The sequence below is a fragment of the Triturus cristatus genome, chromosome 2_1, assembly GCF_964204655.1.
Source record: "Triturus cristatus chromosome 2_1, aTriCri1.1, whole genome shotgun sequence".
NCBI classification, from domain to species: domain Eukaryota; kingdom Metazoa; phylum Chordata; class Amphibia; order Caudata; family Salamandridae; genus Triturus; species Triturus cristatus.
Window position 1 is genome coordinate 89,145,648 of NC_140581.1, and position 21,797 is coordinate 89,167,444.

At 44.4% G+C, this 21,797-nt stretch overlaps 1 protein-coding gene across 4 annotated transcripts in view; it reads right to left on the reverse strand.

Annotated features, from left to right (window-relative positions):
• The window catches only part of UNC13B (unc-13 homolog B), a 2,660,654-nt gene that overhangs the window by 1,791,048 nt on the left and 847,809 nt on the right, over positions 1-21,797 (reverse strand). The gene's annotated exons all lie outside the window — the stretch shown is intronic.

The following is a 21,797-nucleotide window of genomic DNA, read 5'->3' on the forward strand; positions in this document are numbered from 1 at the left end:
TGATCGATCGGTCCTAACAAAAACATGCTTCAATTTCAGGAGTCCAATCAGTACTATGTGACTCATAATGGCCAAGATCATAGTCTGAGGGAGATGTGGCACTCTTGCCTCAACATCAACTATTGGAGGCTCCATGCTGACCTTGATGTCTTCATTCCTCACCTATGTAGGGATGGCTTAATGCATTTAGAAAGAACTGTGAGTTTTTCCACAGTCATAAATTGCACGTCTGCAGCAGGCTTCAGAAAATTCCAAGGGTCATGAAAGAGCACTGTATTTATTTGCAATGAATCTCATGAACGTGCTACTAAACTTTAAACAAAAAACTAAATATGAAGTTTCTATCGTGGCCTTTCACTTTTAACATTCAGCATCTCGTTTCGTACTGGCGGGCCTCCTTTATCCTGGGGTGCAATCAATATTTTTAACAACAATGTTTGGATCTCTGACTTTATTATCATAGGTTGGAGTGAGGCATCTAAGGTAAATGTTATTCTGAAGATGTGGTTAAGATATTATTATTGAGGATTTCACCATGGTCTATGGTGAATCCTCACATCACCCATCTTCCATGTCCCTAAAAAGGGCCTTCAAATAGAGGTATTCACCGGGTCTTCCCTGTATTAGGTTTTACAGTAGCAGAGGCATTATAGATGGATGGCTACATTTCATAGTGCAACACCATATGACTTGTCTTGTTGAAAAGAAAATTAAATATCACACACCAGGCTCCATAACCTTTAAGAATCTTTAACATTCTCCAACCACAGTCTAACAATGTATTGAATAATTTCACTGGTTTCAATACGTAAAAGGACAGTTAAAAAAATATCTTTATGAATCTGCCAGTTTCTTTGGCCAGCGTCCTACTCCTTTCCCCTTCAATCCACCCAGAGATCCGAACAGAATCAAATCAAAGACTTAGGAAATGTGTATCATGTAGCATCAAAATTCAGAGGTGTGCCCTTCTAGCAGACAATATGTGGACGAGGGATGTAATACTAATTTACACTATTTTTTTTAAATAAGCTATAATAGGTGTTTTTTTTTTTAAACTATTTCTATCAAAGGTACTATACAAAAGTGTGGGAAAGCAGTGTCAGTGCTCAGATGATTCACTAAATGTACAAAAGAAGTTCTGGCAAAGCAAACAGATCTCCTCTTTGAAAGGATTTGGCAAAAAATAAAACAAAAAGTCAAAATGGCCAACTTCTGTGTGATAATATATATGCAAGCTTGCCTCATGAGACTACAGGGGCCACTTTAAAAAAGAACTTTTAATGTAGTGTTCTAAGATGGTAAATGCCCATCATAGAGCAGTAAAAGAAAAAGTAAAAAATGCACAAAAGTTCAAAATAGAGAAAAGAGCAATCCGGTAGCATATTTCAGCTGCCAAGCCCTCCAAAAAAATGATATTAAAAAATTGGACAGGAGAGCAATGTTGTGCGGCAACATAATGCCGGCGGGACGCACTGGTGAGCACTGAGGGGTGAGGAACTAACAGAGCAGATTAGGGGTGGGGTAGCAACCCTATCCCTAAAAAAAAAAGTCAAATTGGTGGAGGAATTAACAGCAGATGGTGGAAAACAACAGACATGACAGGTTGAACCAAGGCAGAGAGCATGGGGCAGAGATGTGAGGAAAGAAGCAGCATGCAGGAGAGAAAGCAGAACACCTCATGCACTCCCATGAAGTGCTGAAAGCAAAAGAAAAAGTAGTGCTCTCATGTCAGGTGGGGAATGATACAAATCATCAAATTAAAAGGATGGTAAAGAAGAAAAGGTTGGGCTTGGAGATCCTCTCTCATCGACTTGCACAAACGAGGGGAGGTCTGGCCGGGAGGCCACGGGAGGAGGGACAGCAGCTGCAGGATACCCCCCCCCCTCTGCAATTGACTAATTTTCATATTTTGGTTTCTTCCTGATTATATCTATAGTGAAGCCTTTTTATCACCAATATAAATTGGAGGCATTGATATCCAAAAGACTGTGTCATTCAATTCTTGGACTTTAAACAACAAGGAACTCTGGAGTATATTATTCTCTCAGGTTGGTGCTATTTTGAAGAAAGTCACTATAGAAATAGCGCACAGTAGCTTCTAGATGTGCCTGTTATTACAATATGGCTCATGGCAGTCTCACCTAGAGTGAGCAAAGTTTGGTATCAAGAGAAAGGTGTGACAAACTCCGGAGCACACCTCAAATCTATAAGAACATGCCATATCATAGTTCAATTATCGATTGGGCAGTCGTCCAATGATGTATTCTCCGGCTTTTTGTCACAGTTCCTTCCTATAGCAGACCACTTTTAATTGGTGCATCTGCACAGCATAGCAATTTATAACCATTTACTACATTGGCTGTCATAAACAAAGATCTTACCAATATGTCATTTTTGTTTTTTTTATGCCCCTTTAGGCTTGAGGGATGCACTGAATAGTTTGATTAATTACAACTAAGGACTCCTTACCAGGCCGTTTTTATATGATAATACCGATAATATGGCCAGGTATTAGCGGATAAATACATTGCCAGGTAACTTTAACCTTATGCCATTTTGGCCACTAATAATACTAAGAAATTCTTTTTAATGAATGTACCCTCTCTGAATGCTCTTTTTGCAATCAACAGAACGGATTGAATAGGTGTGAATATCTCCATTATTAGAGTGATATGGGAAATATATAAAATTGAAACTGCTGTTGGGCAGTCTCCTGTTGTGAAAATAAATCAATCCCATATTCCTATGCTGTAAGTCCTCTAGACTTCTATCACTGTCTGTGATAGCCTCTTTTTGGGTCTCACATAGGGATATTAGTGGTACTTTGACACAACTCAGGTTTCCTTCTCTTTCTCTACAACACGGCATTGGTCTCATGCACAAGTCTGCAACTTCAGGACTATTTCTATATTCTGTTGCACTTTTCTTGTTCTGACTAACACTAGTCATACACTTTTAGGTGTTGGTGGTAGACATCTATACTATTTATAATAAGTCAATGACTTCACAAATCTAACAAACCAATGGAGCATTGTTCAATAAGGAACCTTAGATGAATAAGTATCTTTAATAATAGGGCATCCTCAAGTAATGTTTTGCTTTGACATTTACAGATACCCCAACCACTTGCTTCTATTTTCTGTATTAGTAGTCCTAAAGTGTAAATAACCACCGAAACGTGCGTTGGTCAGGATGTCCGATACCCAACCCACAACACCGTCACAGAGACTGCTGTGTATCTGTCTTTACTGTGACCCTTGTAGTGTATGTGATCTTGGTAAGGTATGGTATGGTTCGATGAGAGGATAGGAATGTATGTTGGCGTGATAGGTTAGTAAGCAAGTTTGGTCAATAATTAGGGGATGTACAATTGTAATGAAATTATAGATATTACTGTCCATGGAAAAGAATAATACACATGTTGACCGTTTGCTATAGATGAAATTGTTGGATATTTATATAAAAAATGTGGATACAAAAAAGTTCATTAAAATTTTATTTTACTTATTTCATGTTGATACAAATGATGAAAAAATGATTCTGAATAATTAAATTTAAAAAAAACAAAAAGGATATAGAAATTGTGAGCTTGGCGTGTAATTGTGGATAGCCCCAAAGAGCTGAAATTAGCCTACATAAAAGCAATAAGGTCCAGTGGGAGTTCTTTACGTTGATTTACTTTTGTCTCTCACACCTGAAAGCAACTTGAATTGATATTGTACCCCCCCCCCTTAGCCTTGTGATGATTTAGACTCCTGGGGCCCGACAAAGCTGGCATCGTCGGGCCCGAGGCCCATGGAGAGAGGCCCGGGCCCTTTGCCTAAAGACAACATGGAGTGCCAAGTGACAGTGGGGCTGGGAGAACCATGGCTATACAGGTGGATATAAGAGCGCCGAGTGTGTGATCCTTCTTCCACCCTTGGCCCCCAAATCGACACTCTGCATTTAGGAGCCTTCGGTCTCACAGGGGCGGATGCATGAAGCCCTTCTGATTGAGGCTCTGTGCTGACAGCGGGTTCTCTCTCTGCTCCCCTGGAAGTCCACGGGGCCCAGCAGAATGGCCCTTGATTGAGATTTGCACCCTCAGCCTGGTTTTGACTCTGGCGGACACGATCTCCCAGCTGCTGCTTGGGTGGTGCCGGAGGTAGGGGCATCTGGGGGGGTCAGCATAGGCTTCCTGGCATTTGCATCGGATCATCACCATAATTCTCCACAACTGAACCGGGGGAGACTGCCCACATCCCTGCCGCTCCTTGGATTACCCCGCCCTGTCAACGTAAGGCTGACCCTCGCGCTCCCTGCTGGACTTCACTGTGTATTCCTGGGACTGGTGGTCCCCCTGTCATTGCCCTGGAGGTGCCTGCCGTAGACTTCGGCCGCTGAGCAGTCACTCCTTCTCAGCTTCTCAATCCGTCAGTGATCAGGTCAAAAAAAGACCAGTCCCTCAAGCACATGGTTGTGAAACAAGGTGGGGTGACGACAGATGATAGGCAGCCTCTGGCCACTGTGGACCACTCGGCAAATCCTGTGAATGTGGAGGGCCTGGTCACCAAATCCTTCTTGGATCTCTGAGAGACAACCAACAGGCAATTTAGACAGAGGTCTACGTGGACCTCCGGGAGGTTTGCTGGGATCTGGAGGTAGTCACCGACAGAGTGGTCACTATGGAGGACTGTGAAACCAGCCGGGAAGAAGAGGTAGAGTGACTTCAGCAAGAGGTTCTTCGTCTCAATGAGCAACAAATAGACCTACAGTCCCACATGGAGGACCTAGAAAACTGCTCTTGTTGAAACAATGTTGGTATCAGAGGAGTACCAACTCACGAAGAGGGCCCAGATCTTAGAGACTACATTATGGCCCTTTTCCGACCCATCCTGGTCCTCTCCGACGAAGCGGGACTAAAACCGAGGCCGGAGAAGTCCCCACCCCTGGACATCCTAGTCTGCGTGCGTGACTGTCAAATGAAGGAGGACATCCTGCGTGGAGCCCGGGAATCACAGCCAGTTCAATTCAAGGGTCCGCTCCTACACTATATCAAGACCTGCCAGGAATTACCCTCCAGAAGCGACGAGATTTCCACCCAGTCACTGACTACCTATGCAAGTCAGGCATAGCGTATTCCTTGGGTCACCCCTTTCGGATTATTTTCTGCCTCAATGGCACGTTACACCAACTTAGATCCTTCGAGGAGGCCTGTTTCATACTCAGTATCACGGAACCCCTGGTGGGAACACAAAAGGGCAGTCCCCAAGATGCGCAAGAGACCGGATGGCGGCACAGCAGGGGTACCTACTCTAGAGCAAAACCAGATTCGGAGACCATGGCTAAAGAAAAGAAATCAATACTCAAAACACCGTCATCTCCTTTCCCTAGAGTCAAGACGCCAACTTTGCAACAGGTTTATCATGACTTGAACAAGGCAATTCCAAAATGCGGAAGGCATATGATTCATGGAGTGCAGAAACTAATACCCAAAAAAGAGGGGATATATATTACCCGTTTGTCTTAGCTGTCCTTAATGTTCGATTGGCTATGGATTTTACCAGTGGACTTCTGAATACGCATTAGCCTTGAAAAAGTCCGTTTGGACGAAACACGTGTCGGCTGTTTTGTACACACATGTGGTTGTCAAAAGAAGAAATAATAAAGAAATATGGAAAGGAAACCCTGAATTATTTTGTGGACTTCAATCTGATATATACAAACAAACGGTGGAAACCAGCTTTACTGGTTTTATAATTTTCATGTGTGCCTCGACAAGTGTGTGAAAAATACTCAAAACACCCTCAGGTGGCAACACCCTCCCTGAGGACTCAGGAAGCAGAAGGGACCACCACTGAATAACTATGATCTCTAGGCAGGAGGACACAGACGGTGGGATGGGCGAGGTCCACCACCTAGGACGGTACCCTTCTCTCTGCCCTACCCTTTCGTGAGTCTAGATCTTCTAATGAGGGTACTGTACCACCTATGTTACTTAACACTGATGGACTTTTGTCAATTCAATGTTACTTTTTTTTTTACTCATCGTTCATATTATGTTTCTACCTGGGATTTCTTTTCCTTTATGCTCCTACGCTCCCACTGGTACTAGAGATTCCCTACAGATGCACTCCAGTAATCCCTATTCACTCTTTCAATCTAAATCCTTTATTGAGCATAGGAATCTGGCACAACACACAGCTCTTTCCATTCCTGAAACCTGATTCGAGAATTACGAATACTCAGTTTTAATGTGCGGGGTCTAACGGGTAGTAGTGCTGTCCCTTCTGGAGCAATCCGGTAGTGACATTCCCCCCTGTTGGAAAAGCATTAGTCCTTTATGAACTAGACAGTCGCCGGCATTAATATCTGGTGAGAGGCTTGGCTTCTTCGCAAACACCGTGCCTGGAGGTTGTACTCCTCGCCGATGACAGCCACGATGATAAAAGTCTGGGACTTCAAACATGGACTGATGACGTTTCTTTCCCCAATGACGCATATTCTCACCAACCCTGTCTTTCCTCCAGATTATAACTCAGACGTTTTTAATCGTTGGTGCAAAGAGGCCTGTAAATGAGTGAGCTCTCTTTTTTGACCCTACCAGGATTATTCCCTTTGACCAACTCAGACAGGACTACTTCCTTCATCCGATGGACGTGTTCCCTTGCTTACAGCTGATACACTGGGTGAATTCCTCGAGGTACAAAACTGGTTCCTCCCTTACTATCTCTTTTTTTTTTTACCCAAGACGGGCTTTTATCCAAACTTTTTGCTTTTTATTTGGTCTGTTTCAGAATCATCTGAACCGCTTGGTGTGTGTTTTCCGAAAAGCCAAATATGTATCCAGCCCATTACAGAGACGACTACCTGTAATACGAAAACAAGAGGATATTTCGAACGAAGTAGGGAGTCTTTTGCACTCTTCCCTTCCGGTGCCTGGAGTACAATAAAAACCAAGGTAACAATAGTAACACGCTAATGCGGTTACATGTGTAGTGAAGGAATAGAAATTAAGCTAACCCGCTGGTTTGACAGAGTTACTTTGTTTATAAAAGAATCAGGATTATTCATTACAGTTGGTCGGTCCCTCTGTTTTTTGACCTGATGGAAAGAATTATGAGGATTTAGCGTTAAGGAGAACATTACGCTATATAACTTTAGTTCAGACCCACACACTCTAATCACAAATGCAAGATCGACATAATAAGGTAAGCGGCCTTTGCGCTTACCCCTGTGAACGCCTGCTGTACAGGAGCTCCCCAAATACAAAAGATGGCATATTATGAATTTCTCAGTAGGCTAAGTATTACGACTCATAAGTTATTATGGACCTGGTAGTGCAATTGGAAATGGATTACGTTAGTTGTTTGATTCTTTGTAAATAATGTGTATAGAGATGTATATGTGAATAGGATTGAATATATATATATATATATATATATATATATATATATATATATATTTTAATTATAAATGCACATTTGATTGATTTGGTATGTACAAGCAACTATAGTTTGTTTTTTTCTTATTATAGGAATTAAAGGATTATGGCCACCTGAGGAAGGCTGAACGCCGAAACGCGCGTAGACCAAATAATAGCCATATTCAATAATTACCCTTTCTTTTTTGTGTTTAAATGTGAATTGTAAATACAAGTTGTCTGATTAGATACGAAATGATACAACATTGACAAAAGTAAATTTATATAAAGAAAGGCTCAGAGAAATGAGAAAAATGAAATAATTTTCTATTGTAAAAAGATGAAATAACAAAAAATAAAGAAAATTAAAGGAAATTAGGTCTTTCTGCAGTTATACTTGGTCAATGGGTATACATAAAAGAATTTGTTGTATGTTTGTATATTACCTCACTTTCTGATAAATTGTTTCCTATACCTTTATTCATAAATCCTCCCTTACTATCTGCCTGAAATGGCTGCTTTGTAAAGATAATGACAAGCATCTCATTACTGAACTCTATGCCTTGCTCTCTGAGGGAGGCTCTGTTTCTAAATCTAAGGGGCAAATACAATGGGAAAAGGAACTGGGGCAACCGCTTACTCCCAAAGAATGGAAAGATATCTTTTACAGGATGCATCACACTGCACACAATATGGCCAGTACGGATTTGGCCTATAAGGTAGTCTCCTATTGGTATCTCACACCTGCACGTTTACATCGATGGAATAAGTGGCAGTCAGAGGAGTGCTGGCGCGGCTGCGGGAAGACAGGCTCTCTTCTTCATCTCTTGTGGCATCGTCCCAAATTAGCTAGATTCTGAGAGTAGGTGCTGAATGATATTGATGTGGCATTCAATACCTCTATCCCCGATTCCCTGCCTATACTATTCTAGGGCTACCCAAGCCCCAGGCCTTTCCTTTATGATCGAATCCTTGCCGACAAATGGCTTTGGCACTAAGCGCCAAGAAATCCTTTCGCTTTGGGGAATGGAGAAAATCCCAGAAAACGACTCATGGCTGCAGAAATTGCAGTTTACATTGTGGATAGAAAGTATGTCCCTCACAGTTTATGACAGAGCTGTCTCTTAACCCCCCTTTAATTTGAATTCTTTCATCAGAACTCAGAGAAGTGACTTGCCTGAAATATCTACAGATACACCTGATCCCCCGGGAATCTACGGAAGCTACCTAGAACCCTCCAATTGGCACTCTCTGTACACACTTTGCCTCTGAGATCAGACTCTGGACATAAGTAGTATAGTTGAGTAAACCTGGTGCGGAGGAGCGGGTGTTGTATTGATTAGTCTTACTTACCCTTTGTCTTTCCTTCGAATGTTTAAAACTACCCGTTCATCGCTGCTGGCCTCCGGGTGGTAGGCATTTAGCTGTGTACCATCTTTCATGTTCATCACGCTGCCGCTAGTTGTAGGCAAAAGCTGTGTCACTGATATTACAGGCGCCAATAAATCAAATTGTTCCGTAAAATACAATCCAACACGTTCAAGCAGATCAAAGTCCACACACCGCAGTGGCCATCATCCCTCTGATTTTACAGCACTAGTGTTAAAGACTGTAAATCTTAGGTGAGCATCTTGAGGGGCAAGAGGGTGGGTCACATGTGAATCTATGAAAGATGCCATTACAGCTACGTTTTTTTCCTCCAGTCTTGAATATTTTATAGATGCAGATGCTTAAATCAGAATAATAAGCAGTATGATATATCCAACATATTAACAAATAGTAGATTGTGGGTAATCAACATTTGACTCACCTTAATGAAAAAGATGTAATATTGCTTGCCCCACAGATGAATCTCTATTGTTGCTTTCAGATTGTACTACTTTGTAAATGTTTGTTTATTCGTCCATGTTGCTACTCTGCATATGTCCATGAGTGAAAATCCAGCGAATAGGGCTGGAGACACAGCAACACCTTTAGTTGAGTGTGCCATAACATTTTGCAGCCGTGTACCCGCTGTTTCATAATAAAAGCATGATAGCTGCTGCAACCCAATGGGCTAACCCTTGTTTGGAAATGACTTGACCTTTACCTGGATTACCAAAGGCAATTAAAATCTGATCAATCTTCTAATACCTTTGGTTCTGTCCAAGTAGAATTGTAAACAACTGTGAACAAAAAGAGAATGTAAATATTTCTCTGCTCCAATGGATGGCTGGGGAAAGAATGTCCGTAGTCTAACAGGTTAATTTCAATGAATGTCTGGAGAGACCTTAGATGTAAACTTTGGGAACATTCTCAACGTAACTATCACTGAGAAATTCAAGAAAGGAAATTTGATTCCTGCTTTGTGATCCATTGCAAATGGAGCTCCTATCTGTTGTGAAAGTAATTTGTTTAGTTTACACAAAAGTGGGTAGTTTTCGTACAAGATCTAAAAAGTCATTTCATAAAATCCAGTGGCAGCTCCTCTGCTAAGGCTGAGGAGTGCCTCCCCACTGTTCAAAAGGAAAAATAAAAAGGAAATTAACGTATCATTATCGTTATATTTTTCCTGTTGCAGTCAGTGGCTTTGTTCAATGTGGGGCAGGTGGGACTGACCAGAGCAGGGGAGGAGTGGTTTGCAGTCCCTAAGTGCGCATGACTTTGGCCGGCCAAACAGTTCATGCACACTTTACATGTTTCCCACTAGGTTGTAATGCACAGCTTGGTGGCAAACATGCAGAGGCTCTCTGTCCCAGTCTGAGTGTCGAACCACGGCGCTCAGACCAATAACAACGTTGTGATTGGCTAAGGGGAGCCTGGGAGTTTCCTGCTGCTGTGACTGGAGACAGGAAAAAGGAAGATGAAGAGGACAGGGAGAGGCAGCAGCCAGACGTTCCAAGGTAAGTGTTTTTCTTTAGTTTTCTTAATTCCTTTCCCCCTGCCGCACCACCCCTTTTCGGAAGCAGTCGCTGCTGATAAAATCGTTTGTCAGTCTATTAGCATATCTAGAAGGCTGAGTTCTCTTCTAAAAAAGGAAAAATAGCAATTACATGAACTTTAATGGAGGCACGTGAAAGACCAGATAATGCCAGATTTAACAGGTAGGGAACAATCTGAGGTGGCAGTGTAGACTTTTGGTGTAGATACTACAGTTCCTACCATACACAAAATCTCTTGGACTAAGAAAAATATGGCTTATAAATTGATAAGGATCTCGTTCGTTCCAAGACCACTTTGCAGTCATCTGAAATGTTCAATGGTGGAATTCATTGCGTTCAGGAGTCAGACGTGGAATTTCATTGAAGCTGGATCTTGGTGAAAGATTTGACCGTTAGATCTGGTGTGGTGTTAACCGGATCTGTGGGGCTTCCAAGAGCAGGAGTTCCATGAACCTAAACTGCGTCTGCCAGGCTGGAGCTATTAGGGTTATATGGCATGGTACTCTCCTCATTTTTTCAGTACTTTCGCGATGAGAGGGAAGAGGAGACAATGCAAATGCAAATGTTCCTGACCATGTTATTAAAAGGGCATTACCCCATGATTCCAGCAGCATACTCCTGCTTAGTGCTCTGCTGGTTTGGTGTGTACTCTGGACGAGCGCTGGGATGCTGTTCTGCTCGATTTTCCCGGCCTTCTTGTGAGAAAAAGTGATTGAATGTGACTTCAGTCTCTTACCATTCAAGTCTAAGGGTTAGAGTAGTGAATGGAGCCTATTTACTAGGCACTTCGACATGATTCTGTGCTCTTCCCCATAGATCAGGGCTTGCACACATAGCCTAGGGGATAGATTCGTTAGTATTAGGGATAACCTGTCCTGTAGTGAGGGTATTTCATGGAGCCGTGCTGAATTCAGGCCTGGTAGGCCTCAAACGGGAGAGACTCCATCTTTCTTTCTGCTCCGGCAGCTTGGGATGCTTCTAGGTCAAATGTAATGTTTTAGTTATGAGGTGTTATTCGCTTGGAGAGAACCGGTTCAGGCCGGCCCTTATCGAAGGATTGTATTTTTCTTCATGCCGAAGACACTACATCAGGCCGGCCGGCTGGGAACGTGTCCTTGGTACGGGGAGGTACAAGAATTTGGTGGGCGGCAGGTTACGGGCCGGAATTTTCCATGAGGAAACGCACCTCTATATTAGTGAAAGTCTGAGGCAGTTACATGTTCAGTCCGTAGGCGGCATCTAGCCGTTAGCAGTAAAGCTACTACTTATTCCAGGGAAGACAGACGCCATCTTGAAGGCGGAGAAAAACCGAGAGACAGATACTCTCCTAGCAGAATAGCCAGAGAGGAGAGAGTAGCCGATAAGGAAGAGGTCCCAGTGACTCGGAGAAGGATGACTGCGGAGGTGTGACTTCCAGGCGAGCCGAGGCACAGACGAGAAGGGAACCTAGATGACCACTGAGTGCAGGCTACACACTACTAAGGTGATGTCGACCCTTTCTTATTAGAGTACACAACTTAATCTTTCACTTCTCTTTGCAGGTTATGTGTTATATTGTAATGTTATGTGATTGCATATGTAATGAGTAATAAAGTACCCAGTTTGTAGTGAACCAACATGTGCTGCGTGTTCTTGTATGAGAGGGTAGCCTATTCTTCTAGTCAGCTGCGGCTACATGAACAGATGTTAACCCTGATCAGGTAAGTGGTAACTGAATAAGGGAAAGAGGAGCCCCTCGAACCGGAGAACAGGCTATGCTCGAACTGGCAGTCCTTGTGTGATCTGATGAATAGTGAGACTGATTCCCTTTTTGTATGTTATGGTGATCATAGGATGAACTGTCGTATGAGACTGTCGTCTGGGTAGAGAGGTCTGGATTCGTATGGGATCGCGAGGCCGCCACTTGTGATACTGTCGTATGGGCAGAGAGGTCTGGATTCGTATGGGATCGCGAGGCCGCCACTTGTGCTGAGACTGCCGTCTGGGTAGAGAGGTCTGGATTCGTATGGGATCGCGAGGCCGCCACTTGTGATACTGTCGTATGGGCAGAGAGGTCTGGATTCGTATGGGATCGCGAGGCCGCCGATTGTGCTGAGACTGCCGTCTGGGTAGAGAGGTCTGGATTCGTATGGGATCGCGAAGCCGCCACTTGTGATACTGTCGTATGGGCAGAGAGGTCTGGATTCGTAAGGGATCGCGAGGCCGCCGATTGTGCTGAGACTGCCGTCTGGGTAGAGAGGTCTGGATTCGTATGGGATCGCGAGGCCGCCACTTGTGATACTGTCGTATGGGCAGAGAGGTCTGGATTCGTATGGGATCGCGAGGCCGCCACTTGTGCTGAGACTGCCGTCTGGGTAGAGAGGTCTGGATTCGTATGGGATCGCGAGGCCGCCACTTGTGATACTGTCGTATGGGCAGAGAGGTCTGGATTCGTATGGGATCGCGAGGCCGCCACTTGTGATACTGTCGTATGGGCAGAGAGGTCTGGATCCGTATGGGATCGCGAGGCCGCCGATTATAAGAGGTCTTGGTATGTATAGTAGGAATTCCCTGTCCTTAGGTGGTAAGATATATGTGGTTACCTATTGTAGATAGGCCCTAGGGAGAGGGAGGGGGTAACGTTCTGGCTGGGTTAGTGAGGCTCTGATGAGCGGGTTCTATCTGATCCGAAAACCTAAGCAGAACATTTGGCGTCACGAACCGTTTACGAAACCTGTGTGCGTTGTGGTTGTATCGTGTTTGCTTTCGGCGCGTGCGTGGTTTCGTTTGTATATTATTTATATATAATTGTGTGTGTAGTTTTTTTTCTTCTTTCTTCTTTCTCTTTTTCTCTTTTTCTTTCTTTTCCGAAATGTTTTCTAGAAAGTCGAAATCTACTTTTAAGTTGCCCGTTGATATTCCCGGCTGGGTTTCAACGCCTTATGAAGCCTTAGCCCGTGAGTGGGCTGATTCTACTGGTTTGAGTGAGAATTGGAATTCTTTTTTGGAGCTGGCGGAGCCGGCTAATGTGATTACTTGTTTACAGAAGGCGCCGGTATCTAAGGGTGATGAGCTTCCCGTTTTGGGGCGCAGAGGTTGGATTGTTCTGTCTGCGTACAGGATTCTGCATGAGAGGTTGTTGAAGTTACAGAAATTGCATAAGGATGTGGAAGCGAACTTTGTTGAGATTCAAAATGCTCATACTTTGTTGCGGTGTCAAAATAAGTTGCTTGCTGACAAACTTGAGACGTACCAAACTATTGCCGAGAGGGCGGCTGTGCGAATTGCTCGTTATAAATACAAGAATCGGCATGGTCGGGTTTCGACGCGAAAGGTGCGCCTGGTCGTGGCGAAAGCCAGACTGGATTGGAATCCTGATGAATGGGATGGTAATATCTGGAACTCGAGTGATTCTCCTTCCTCGGGTGAGGAGTCTGCCAAGCGCGAGTCCTCTCGCTCCGGCCGTGATTGTAAGTCTGCTTCTTGCGCCTCTGATGGTGCACCCCGTGATTGCGCTCGTCCTTCGAGTGGGGTCGATGCTTCTTACACTGATTGTTCCTCTACGTGTACTGATCGAGCTCCTTGTGATGCTCGTCCCGCGGTCTCGGTGCATCCAGTTTTTCGGCGGAAGTTGCAGCAGGCTCCCGGTGCTCCGAATGGTATTGCTTTAGACTCTTTGGAGGATTTTACTCAACAAGAAATTAGTGATATTTTGCAGCGATTTCGGCAGCGAGCTGGTGAGACCTTACTCACATGGATGGTGCGCCTTTATGAACTGGGCGCTGCTGGCATTATGTTGGATGCTGGCGATTGTTTGAAGTTTTGTTCCTTGAGTTCGGATTCTACTGTACAGGATCATTTTCGTAACTTTAATGGTGGTGGTCAAATTACTTTGCTTCAATTGGCGACTGAGGGTTGTAATCAAAAATATCCTACTGAGTCTGACTGGCCTGTGAATGACAAACCGTGGTATACTTTGCGCGATGCTGCACAACGTCTCAAAGAGGAGGTGATGAAAACGGCAATTTTTCTGAATACTGCTGACAGGTTGCTTGATGGTTTGTTGACATCTTCTGTGCGGAATCGTATTATTCGTTCTTCCCCTGTTGCTTATAAGCAGGTCATGATGACTTTATTGATTAATCAGACTGGTAACATATTATCTATGGTGCTGGAATCGGTACGCCAACTCGGTGAGTTGGGTGAGTGGTTTAAACCTGAACGGCAGTCCCGGCCTGACACTCGTACTCCTGGTGACAATAAACTTACTAGACGTGATATGTTTTTTGGTCTTATGGCCGATGGTGTGCGGAAGGAGGACATTGACGGTGAGACTACTTCTCGTTTGTGGGAAATGTTTCGCAAACGTGGCTTGGATCGAAAGGAGGGTGCCCGGCGTGTTCGGACGACTGAGTGTGATCGTGGTTTTTCTGACGGTAGCGGTGATGACGACCGCCGTGGGCGCTCCGATCGTCGTGATGATCGACGTTATGTACGTGATTTTTCCCCCCGTCGTGAGAGAGACAGAGAGAGAGAGGGGGAAAGAGAAAGGGGGAGCGATGATTATGTTGACAGCAGACGTAGAGATGATAGGGATCAATCCCCTGAGTTGAGAAGGAGAGAGGATCGACACAGATTGGCCGATCGAAACCCGCAGTACAATGCAGAGGACAGGAATCCATTTCGTAATAGAGATGGATATGAACAGGAGGTATCGATACCTAAGAAACGTGAGAGTCTTTATCCTGATTTATCCTGGTACACAGAACGCAGTAAAAATGACTAGGAAATAGGTCAAGCTCCAGTACACAGATGGGCTCACAGAGATAATAGACCCTATGTAGATATTGAAATTTATTGGAGACATCGTAATATCCAAAGGGCCCGAGCATTGGTAGATACAGGAGCGGAGGCCACTCTTATTCATGGAAAATCAAAGAAGTTTAAAGGTCAGCCTTTTACAATTACCGGATTAGGTGGAAAGGAAACTCCCGCAGTTCAAACTTTACTTGAAATGAGAATAGGTAGAATTCCTAGAAAAGAATACTCTGTATTAGTGGTACCACTCTTAGAATTCATAATTGGCATTGATATTTTGAAAGGAATGACTTTGCACTTAGATGATGGATGTTACCAATTTGGAACTAAACATTATATATCGTCCAGGCCTGTACGGGTTGGTCGTTTAAGAATGCCCCCCATAAAAGTTCCCCAGGCGACAAAAGTGGTTCGTCAGAAGCAGTATCGTATTCCAGGTGGTCATGAAGAGATTAGTACCACTATTCAGGAGTTGGTGGATGCAGGAGTTATAACCCCCAGTTACTTCTGCTTGGAATAATCCTGTTTGGCCTGTACGTAAGAGTGATAATTCTTGGCGCATGACTGTTGATTATCGAGAATTGAATAGACACACACCCTCTTTGACTGTTGCAGTGCCGGATGTTATTACCCTAATTGAAAGAATCCAAAAACATCCAGGTACATGGTATGCGTCCATTGATGTTGCTAATGCTTTCTTTTCGATTCCGATTGCCCCTGAGTGTCAGGAACAATTCAGTTTTACGTGGAACGGGCGTCAGATGACGTTTAGGAGTCTTCCCCAGGGCTATGTGCATAGTCCTACGATATGTCACCGGCTGGTGGCAGAGCATTTGGCTGAGGTACCGGTTCATCCGCAAATTCAGATATGTCACTATATTGATGATATTTTGATCCAAGGCGAAACACAAGAGGAAGTTCAGACCCAATTGGACAGAGTCATTGAGTGCCTGCGTGAGAAAGGTTGGGAAATCAACCCGGATAAGTTACAAGGTCCGTCCCAGGCTGTGAAATTTTTGGGTATTAATTGGCATGAGGGGCACCGAGAAGTGATCCCTCAGGTTAAACAGAAAATTCTTGATTTTGCAGTTCCGAGGAATAGGAAAGAAGCCCAAAGCTTCATTGGTTTGTTTGGTTTTTGGCGCCAGCATATTCCTCATTTGAGTCAAATATTGGCCCCTTTGTACCAGGTCACTCGTAAAAAGAATGCATTTGAATGGGATAAACCACAGCAAGATGCGTTCAGTCTGGCAAAAGAAGCAATTCAGCATGCTCTGGATTTATGGCCGGTATGTGATGGTGATGTGGATTTGAATGTGTCTGTACAAGGCCTTTATGCGAATTGGAGTTTGTGGCAGAAACAAGGCAAGAGTAGAGTACCGTTAGGTTTCTGGACCAAAAAGTTACCTGATGCTGGTGAGCGTTATACACCTTTTGAGCAACAGTTACTTGCATGTTATTGGGCTCTGGTGGATACCGAGCAATTGACTTTGGGACATGATATAGTTTTGCGACCTGAAATTCCTATCATGCAGTAGGTTATGAGTTCGCCGAAAACTCACCGAATTGGACACGCTCAAGAGGCGAGTGTGATTAAATGGAAATGGTATATACAAGACAGGGCACGTGTGGGACAAAAAGGAGTTGCATCTTTGCATGAGCAGGTGGCGCGGGCGCCATCGACTGAGAGTGAATGTTCCGTACCTTTAGTACAGGAGTCTCCTGTTAAGTGGGGTAGACCTTTTGATGATTTGTCGGCGGAGGACAGAAACCATGTCTGGTTTACGGATGGTTCAGCAAGGTTCATAGGGACGAAACGGCATTGGAAGGCGGTGTCCTATAATCCGATCACACAAAAATTGCTGAGCACAACTGGTGAGGGTAAGAGCAGTCAATTTGCTGAACTCTATGCTGTCTATCAAGTTCTGAAACAAGAGTTACCTGGCACATGTCATATTTTCACCGATTCTTGGTCTACTGCCAATGGACTGGCAGTTTGGTTACCGACTTGGCATTCCCATAGTTGGAAAATCCATTCGAAAGAACTGTGGGGAAAATAATTATGGCAGGAGATTTGGGAAATGCTCCCACAGAGTACTGTTACAATCTTCCATGTGGATGCTCATACCCCGATAGACTCTCTTGACAAATTCTTTCATAACATTGCAGATGAGAAGTCTAAAATTGCTGAGGCAGTGGTGGATAGGCAAGATTCTGATATTGCGGGATTGGCGAAATGGGCCCACCAGAAAGCGGGACACTTTGGAGAGAAAGCCACTAGCAGGTGGGCTGCTGATCGAGGAATTTATATTCCCCTAGATTTAATCAAAAATGTTATTCTACATTGTCCCATTTGTCAGCATATCAGGCAGCGCAAAGTGCCCCAAACTGTTAAAGGTCATTTACATCGCGGGAAATTGCCCGCTCAAATTTGGCAGATTGATTACATCGGTCCACTTCCTATGAGTAGGAATTGTCAATATGTTTGCACTATTGTTGATACATACAGTGGCCTGTTGGTGGCCCTTCCCTGTAAGCAAGCTACCCAATTGAATACTATTAAAACATTGGAATTGATTATGATGTATTATGGTGTGCCATTCCAAATTCAATCTGATAATGCATCCCATTTTCGTGGAAGATTGGTACAGGAATTCTGTGTGGAAAACAATATTGAATGGGTGTTTCATATACCATATTATCCACAGGCCTCGGGTCTTGTGGAGAGGTTGAATGGACTGCTGAAAGATCAGTTACGTAAATTAACAGATGACAAGTATAAGAATTGGCGAGACTTTTTGCCTCAAGCGCTATTGATTTTGAATAACCGTCCTTTTCTAAATGCTGAATCCCCACTTATGCGTTTGTTTCCTCCGAATGTTGATGCTAAGCCCAATGAAATCAGAGAGACTGTGATGTACTGGGAGATTACTCCCGGAGCTTTGGCTCCATGTAGAGCGACCCCAGGGTCGGCAGGTTTAGACTTGCATGCCATGGATAACATCGTTATAAAAAGTAAGGATCGAGTCATCATTGAAACTGGTGTTGGTGTTCATATACCAACTGGGAATTTCGGATTAATCGCCCCTAGATCGGGGCTGGCTGTAAAAGGCATTCAGGTGCTTGGAGGAATCATTGATAGTGATTATCAGGGAGAGATTAAGGTGCTCCTGCTGAATAGCAGTGAGGTTGACTTACTGATACATCAAACTGACCGAGTGGCTCAATTGCTAATAATGCCTGTTTTCAGTGGTGAGATCACAAAAGGCACTGCCCCAACGTTGCTAACTGTACGAGGCCAGAAAGGTTTTGGCTCCACAGATAATCCTGGGGCCAGAGTTTGGGTGCAGTCGCCTAAGAATCCCCCTGAACAAGCAGAAGTCATTGCAACCGGTCAAGACAACACCATTTTAGTTATGAGACCAGGGAAAGATAGCTGGGAAGCAGTCCCGGCTGACAAATGTTACTTACGAGAATGAATAATGCCTGTATTTGATTCTCTTTCAGATCATTCTTTGGACTGTCAACCCGGGCTGAGTTGAGAACCCGAGTGTCGCGATCCTTCGCTGCGTGGGATTCGTCGAACTTTTGGACTACGTTAGCCAAACGAGTGACTAAAGCCCCTCATTTCTGCTTGACACCGATGAGATCGGTGACTGACATTCTAGCGACTTGTTTAGATGCTGTCCCTGCTTCATTGGAGACTTTGACGCATATTTTCAATATATCGAATGCTCGCCCCAATGTTCTTCTGGGCGATTTTGCTACCCATGAGTATTGCCCCTTGTGTACTGTACTGTCAGACCCGATACCCCCCATCCAGTCCCAAATAGTTACCTATAATATCACACAGGGTGATTTGTGTTTTTTCCTTACTTGTGATCCTAGTGCGATTTCTGAATGTATGCTTTTAAGATTGAAAGGTGCCACTTCATTCACCGCTCATGAACGAACTTTGTGCCTTCAAAGGACACCGAAAACATGTACTTCTGTTCAGAATGACATGACTTGCAAGAGTATGGTAGTTACCCCCAGTCATTATCGCACGATGTTACTACCTGCCGGATGGCTTTTCTCATGTGGTAATACTTCCTGGCCATATATCCCCGCAAATATTTCTGGAGGCCCTTGTGCCATTACTAGACTGAGCTTGTTAATGTTTTCATCACATCCGAATGCCAACTCTCGTGTGATTCGAGATACAGTGAGGTTACAGGAGGATTGTGACTCATCTTTGCATTTATATTCCAAGTCTGAATACCTTAGCCTGGCTGTTTCAATTGTTGGGAAAATGGCCTGCTGGATGGTAAAATCCATTAATCATACTTCTACAGTCCTGTCTGACATGCTATTAGACGCCCAGGGTGAACGTAGAGCTATCTTGCAAAATCGAGCGGCCATTGATTATCTTTTGCTTAAACATGGACACGATTGTTCTGATTTTGAGGGTCTTTGTTGTTTTAACTTGTCTGATCATACAAAATCCATTCAAGCTCACATTGATAAACTACATGACTTGACAGAAGAAGTTAGAAAACACATTGACCAGGGCTGGTTTGACTGGCTCTTTAATTGGTTACCTGATTTGCATATGTTACGTCAGATATTAGGAGGTATTCTGGTTACTATCGGCATTTTGATTTCTATCTGTTGCTTTATTCAGTGTATTCCTTCACTACTTCAATTCTGCACACCTGGTACTAGAGTGACATAGATCAGTTAGTCTTGTTTCATATTATTCTTCCACAGATATTAGTTCTGTTTAATGAATGTATAATAGACTGAAGTCAAGGGTGAAATGTTCTGCTCGATTTTCCCGGCCTTCTTGTGAGAAAAAGTGATTGAATGTGACTTCAGTCTCTTACCATTCAAGTCTAAGGGTTAGAGTAGTGAATGGAGCCTATTTACTAGGCACTTCGACATGATTCTGTGCTCTTCCCCATAGATCAGGGCTTGCACACATAGCCTAGGGGATAGATTCGTTAGTATTAGGGATAACCTGTCCTGTAGTGAGGGTATTTCATGGAGCCGTGCTGAATTCAGGCCTGGTAGGCCTCAAACGGGAGAGACTCCATCTTTCTTTCTGCTCCGGCAGCTTGGGATGCTTCTAGGTCAAATGTAATGTTTTAGTTATGAGGTGTTATTCGCTTGGAGAGAACCGGTTCAGGCCGGCCCTTATCGAAGGATTGTATTTTTCTTCATGCCGAAGACACTACATCAGGCCGGCCGGCTGGGAACGTGTCCTTGGTACGGGGAGGTACAAGAATTTGGTGGGCGGCAGGTTACGGGCCGGAATTTTCCATGAGGAAACGCACCTCTATATTAGTGAAAGTCTGAGGCAGTTACATGATCAGTCCGTAGGCGGCATCTAGCCGTTAGCAGTAAAGCTACTACTTATTCCAGGGAAGACAGACGCCATCTTGAAGGCGGAGAAAAACCGAGAGACAGATACTCTCCTAGCAGAATAGCCAGAGAGGAGAGAGTAGCCGATAAGGAAGAGGTCCCAGTGACTCGGAGAAGGATGACTGCGGAGGTGTGACTTCCAGGCGAGCCGAGGCACAGACGAGAAGGGAACCTAGATGACCACTGAGTGCAGGCTACACACTACTAAGGTGATGTCGACCCTTTCTTATTAGAGTACACAACTTAATCTTTCACTTCTCTTTGCAGGTTATGTGTTATATTGTAATGTTATGTGATTGCGTATGTAATGAGTAATAAAATACCCAGTTTGTAGTGAACCAACATGTGCTGCGTGTTCTTGTATGAGAGGGTAGCCTATTCTTCTAGTCAGCTGCGGCTACATGAACAGATGTTAACCCTGATCAGGTAAGTGGTAACTGAATAAGGGAAAGAGGAGCCCCTCGAACCGGAGAACAGGCTATGCTCGAACTGGCAGTCCTTGTGTGATCTGATGAATAGTGAGACTGATTCCCTTTTTGTATGTTATGGTGATCATAGGATGAACTGTCGTATGAGACTGCCGTCTGGGTAGAGAGGTCTGGATTCGTATGGGATCGCGAGGCCGCCACTTGTGATACTGTCGTATGGGCAGAGAGGTCTGGATTCGTATGGGATCGCGAGGCCGCCACTTGTGCTGAGACTGCCGTCTGGGTAGAGAGGTCTGGATTCGTATGGGATCGCGAGGCCGCCACTTGTGATACTGTCGTATGGGCAGAGAGGTCTGGATTCGTATGGGATCGCGAGGCCGCCGATTGTGCTGAGACTGCCGTCTGGGTAGAGAGGTCTGGATTCGTATGGGATCGCGAGGCCGCCACTTGTGATACTGTCGTATGGGCAGAGAGGTCTGGATTCGTATGGGATCGCGAGGCCGCCGATTGTGCTGAGACTGCCGTCTGGGTAGAGAGGTCTGGATTCGTATGGGATCGTGAGGCCGCCACTTGTGATACTGTCGTATGGGCAGAGAGGTCTGGATTCGTATGGGATCGCGAGGCCGCCACTTGTGCTGAGACTGCCGTCTGGGTAGAGAGGTCTGGATTCGTATGGGATCGCGAGGCTGCCACTTGTGATACTGTCGTATGGGCAGAGAGGTCTGGATTCGTATGGGATCGCGAGGCCGCCACTTGTGATACTGTCGTATGGGCAGAGAGGTCTGGATCCGTATGGGATCGCGAGGCCGCCGATTATAAGAGGTCTTGGTATGTATAGTAGGAATT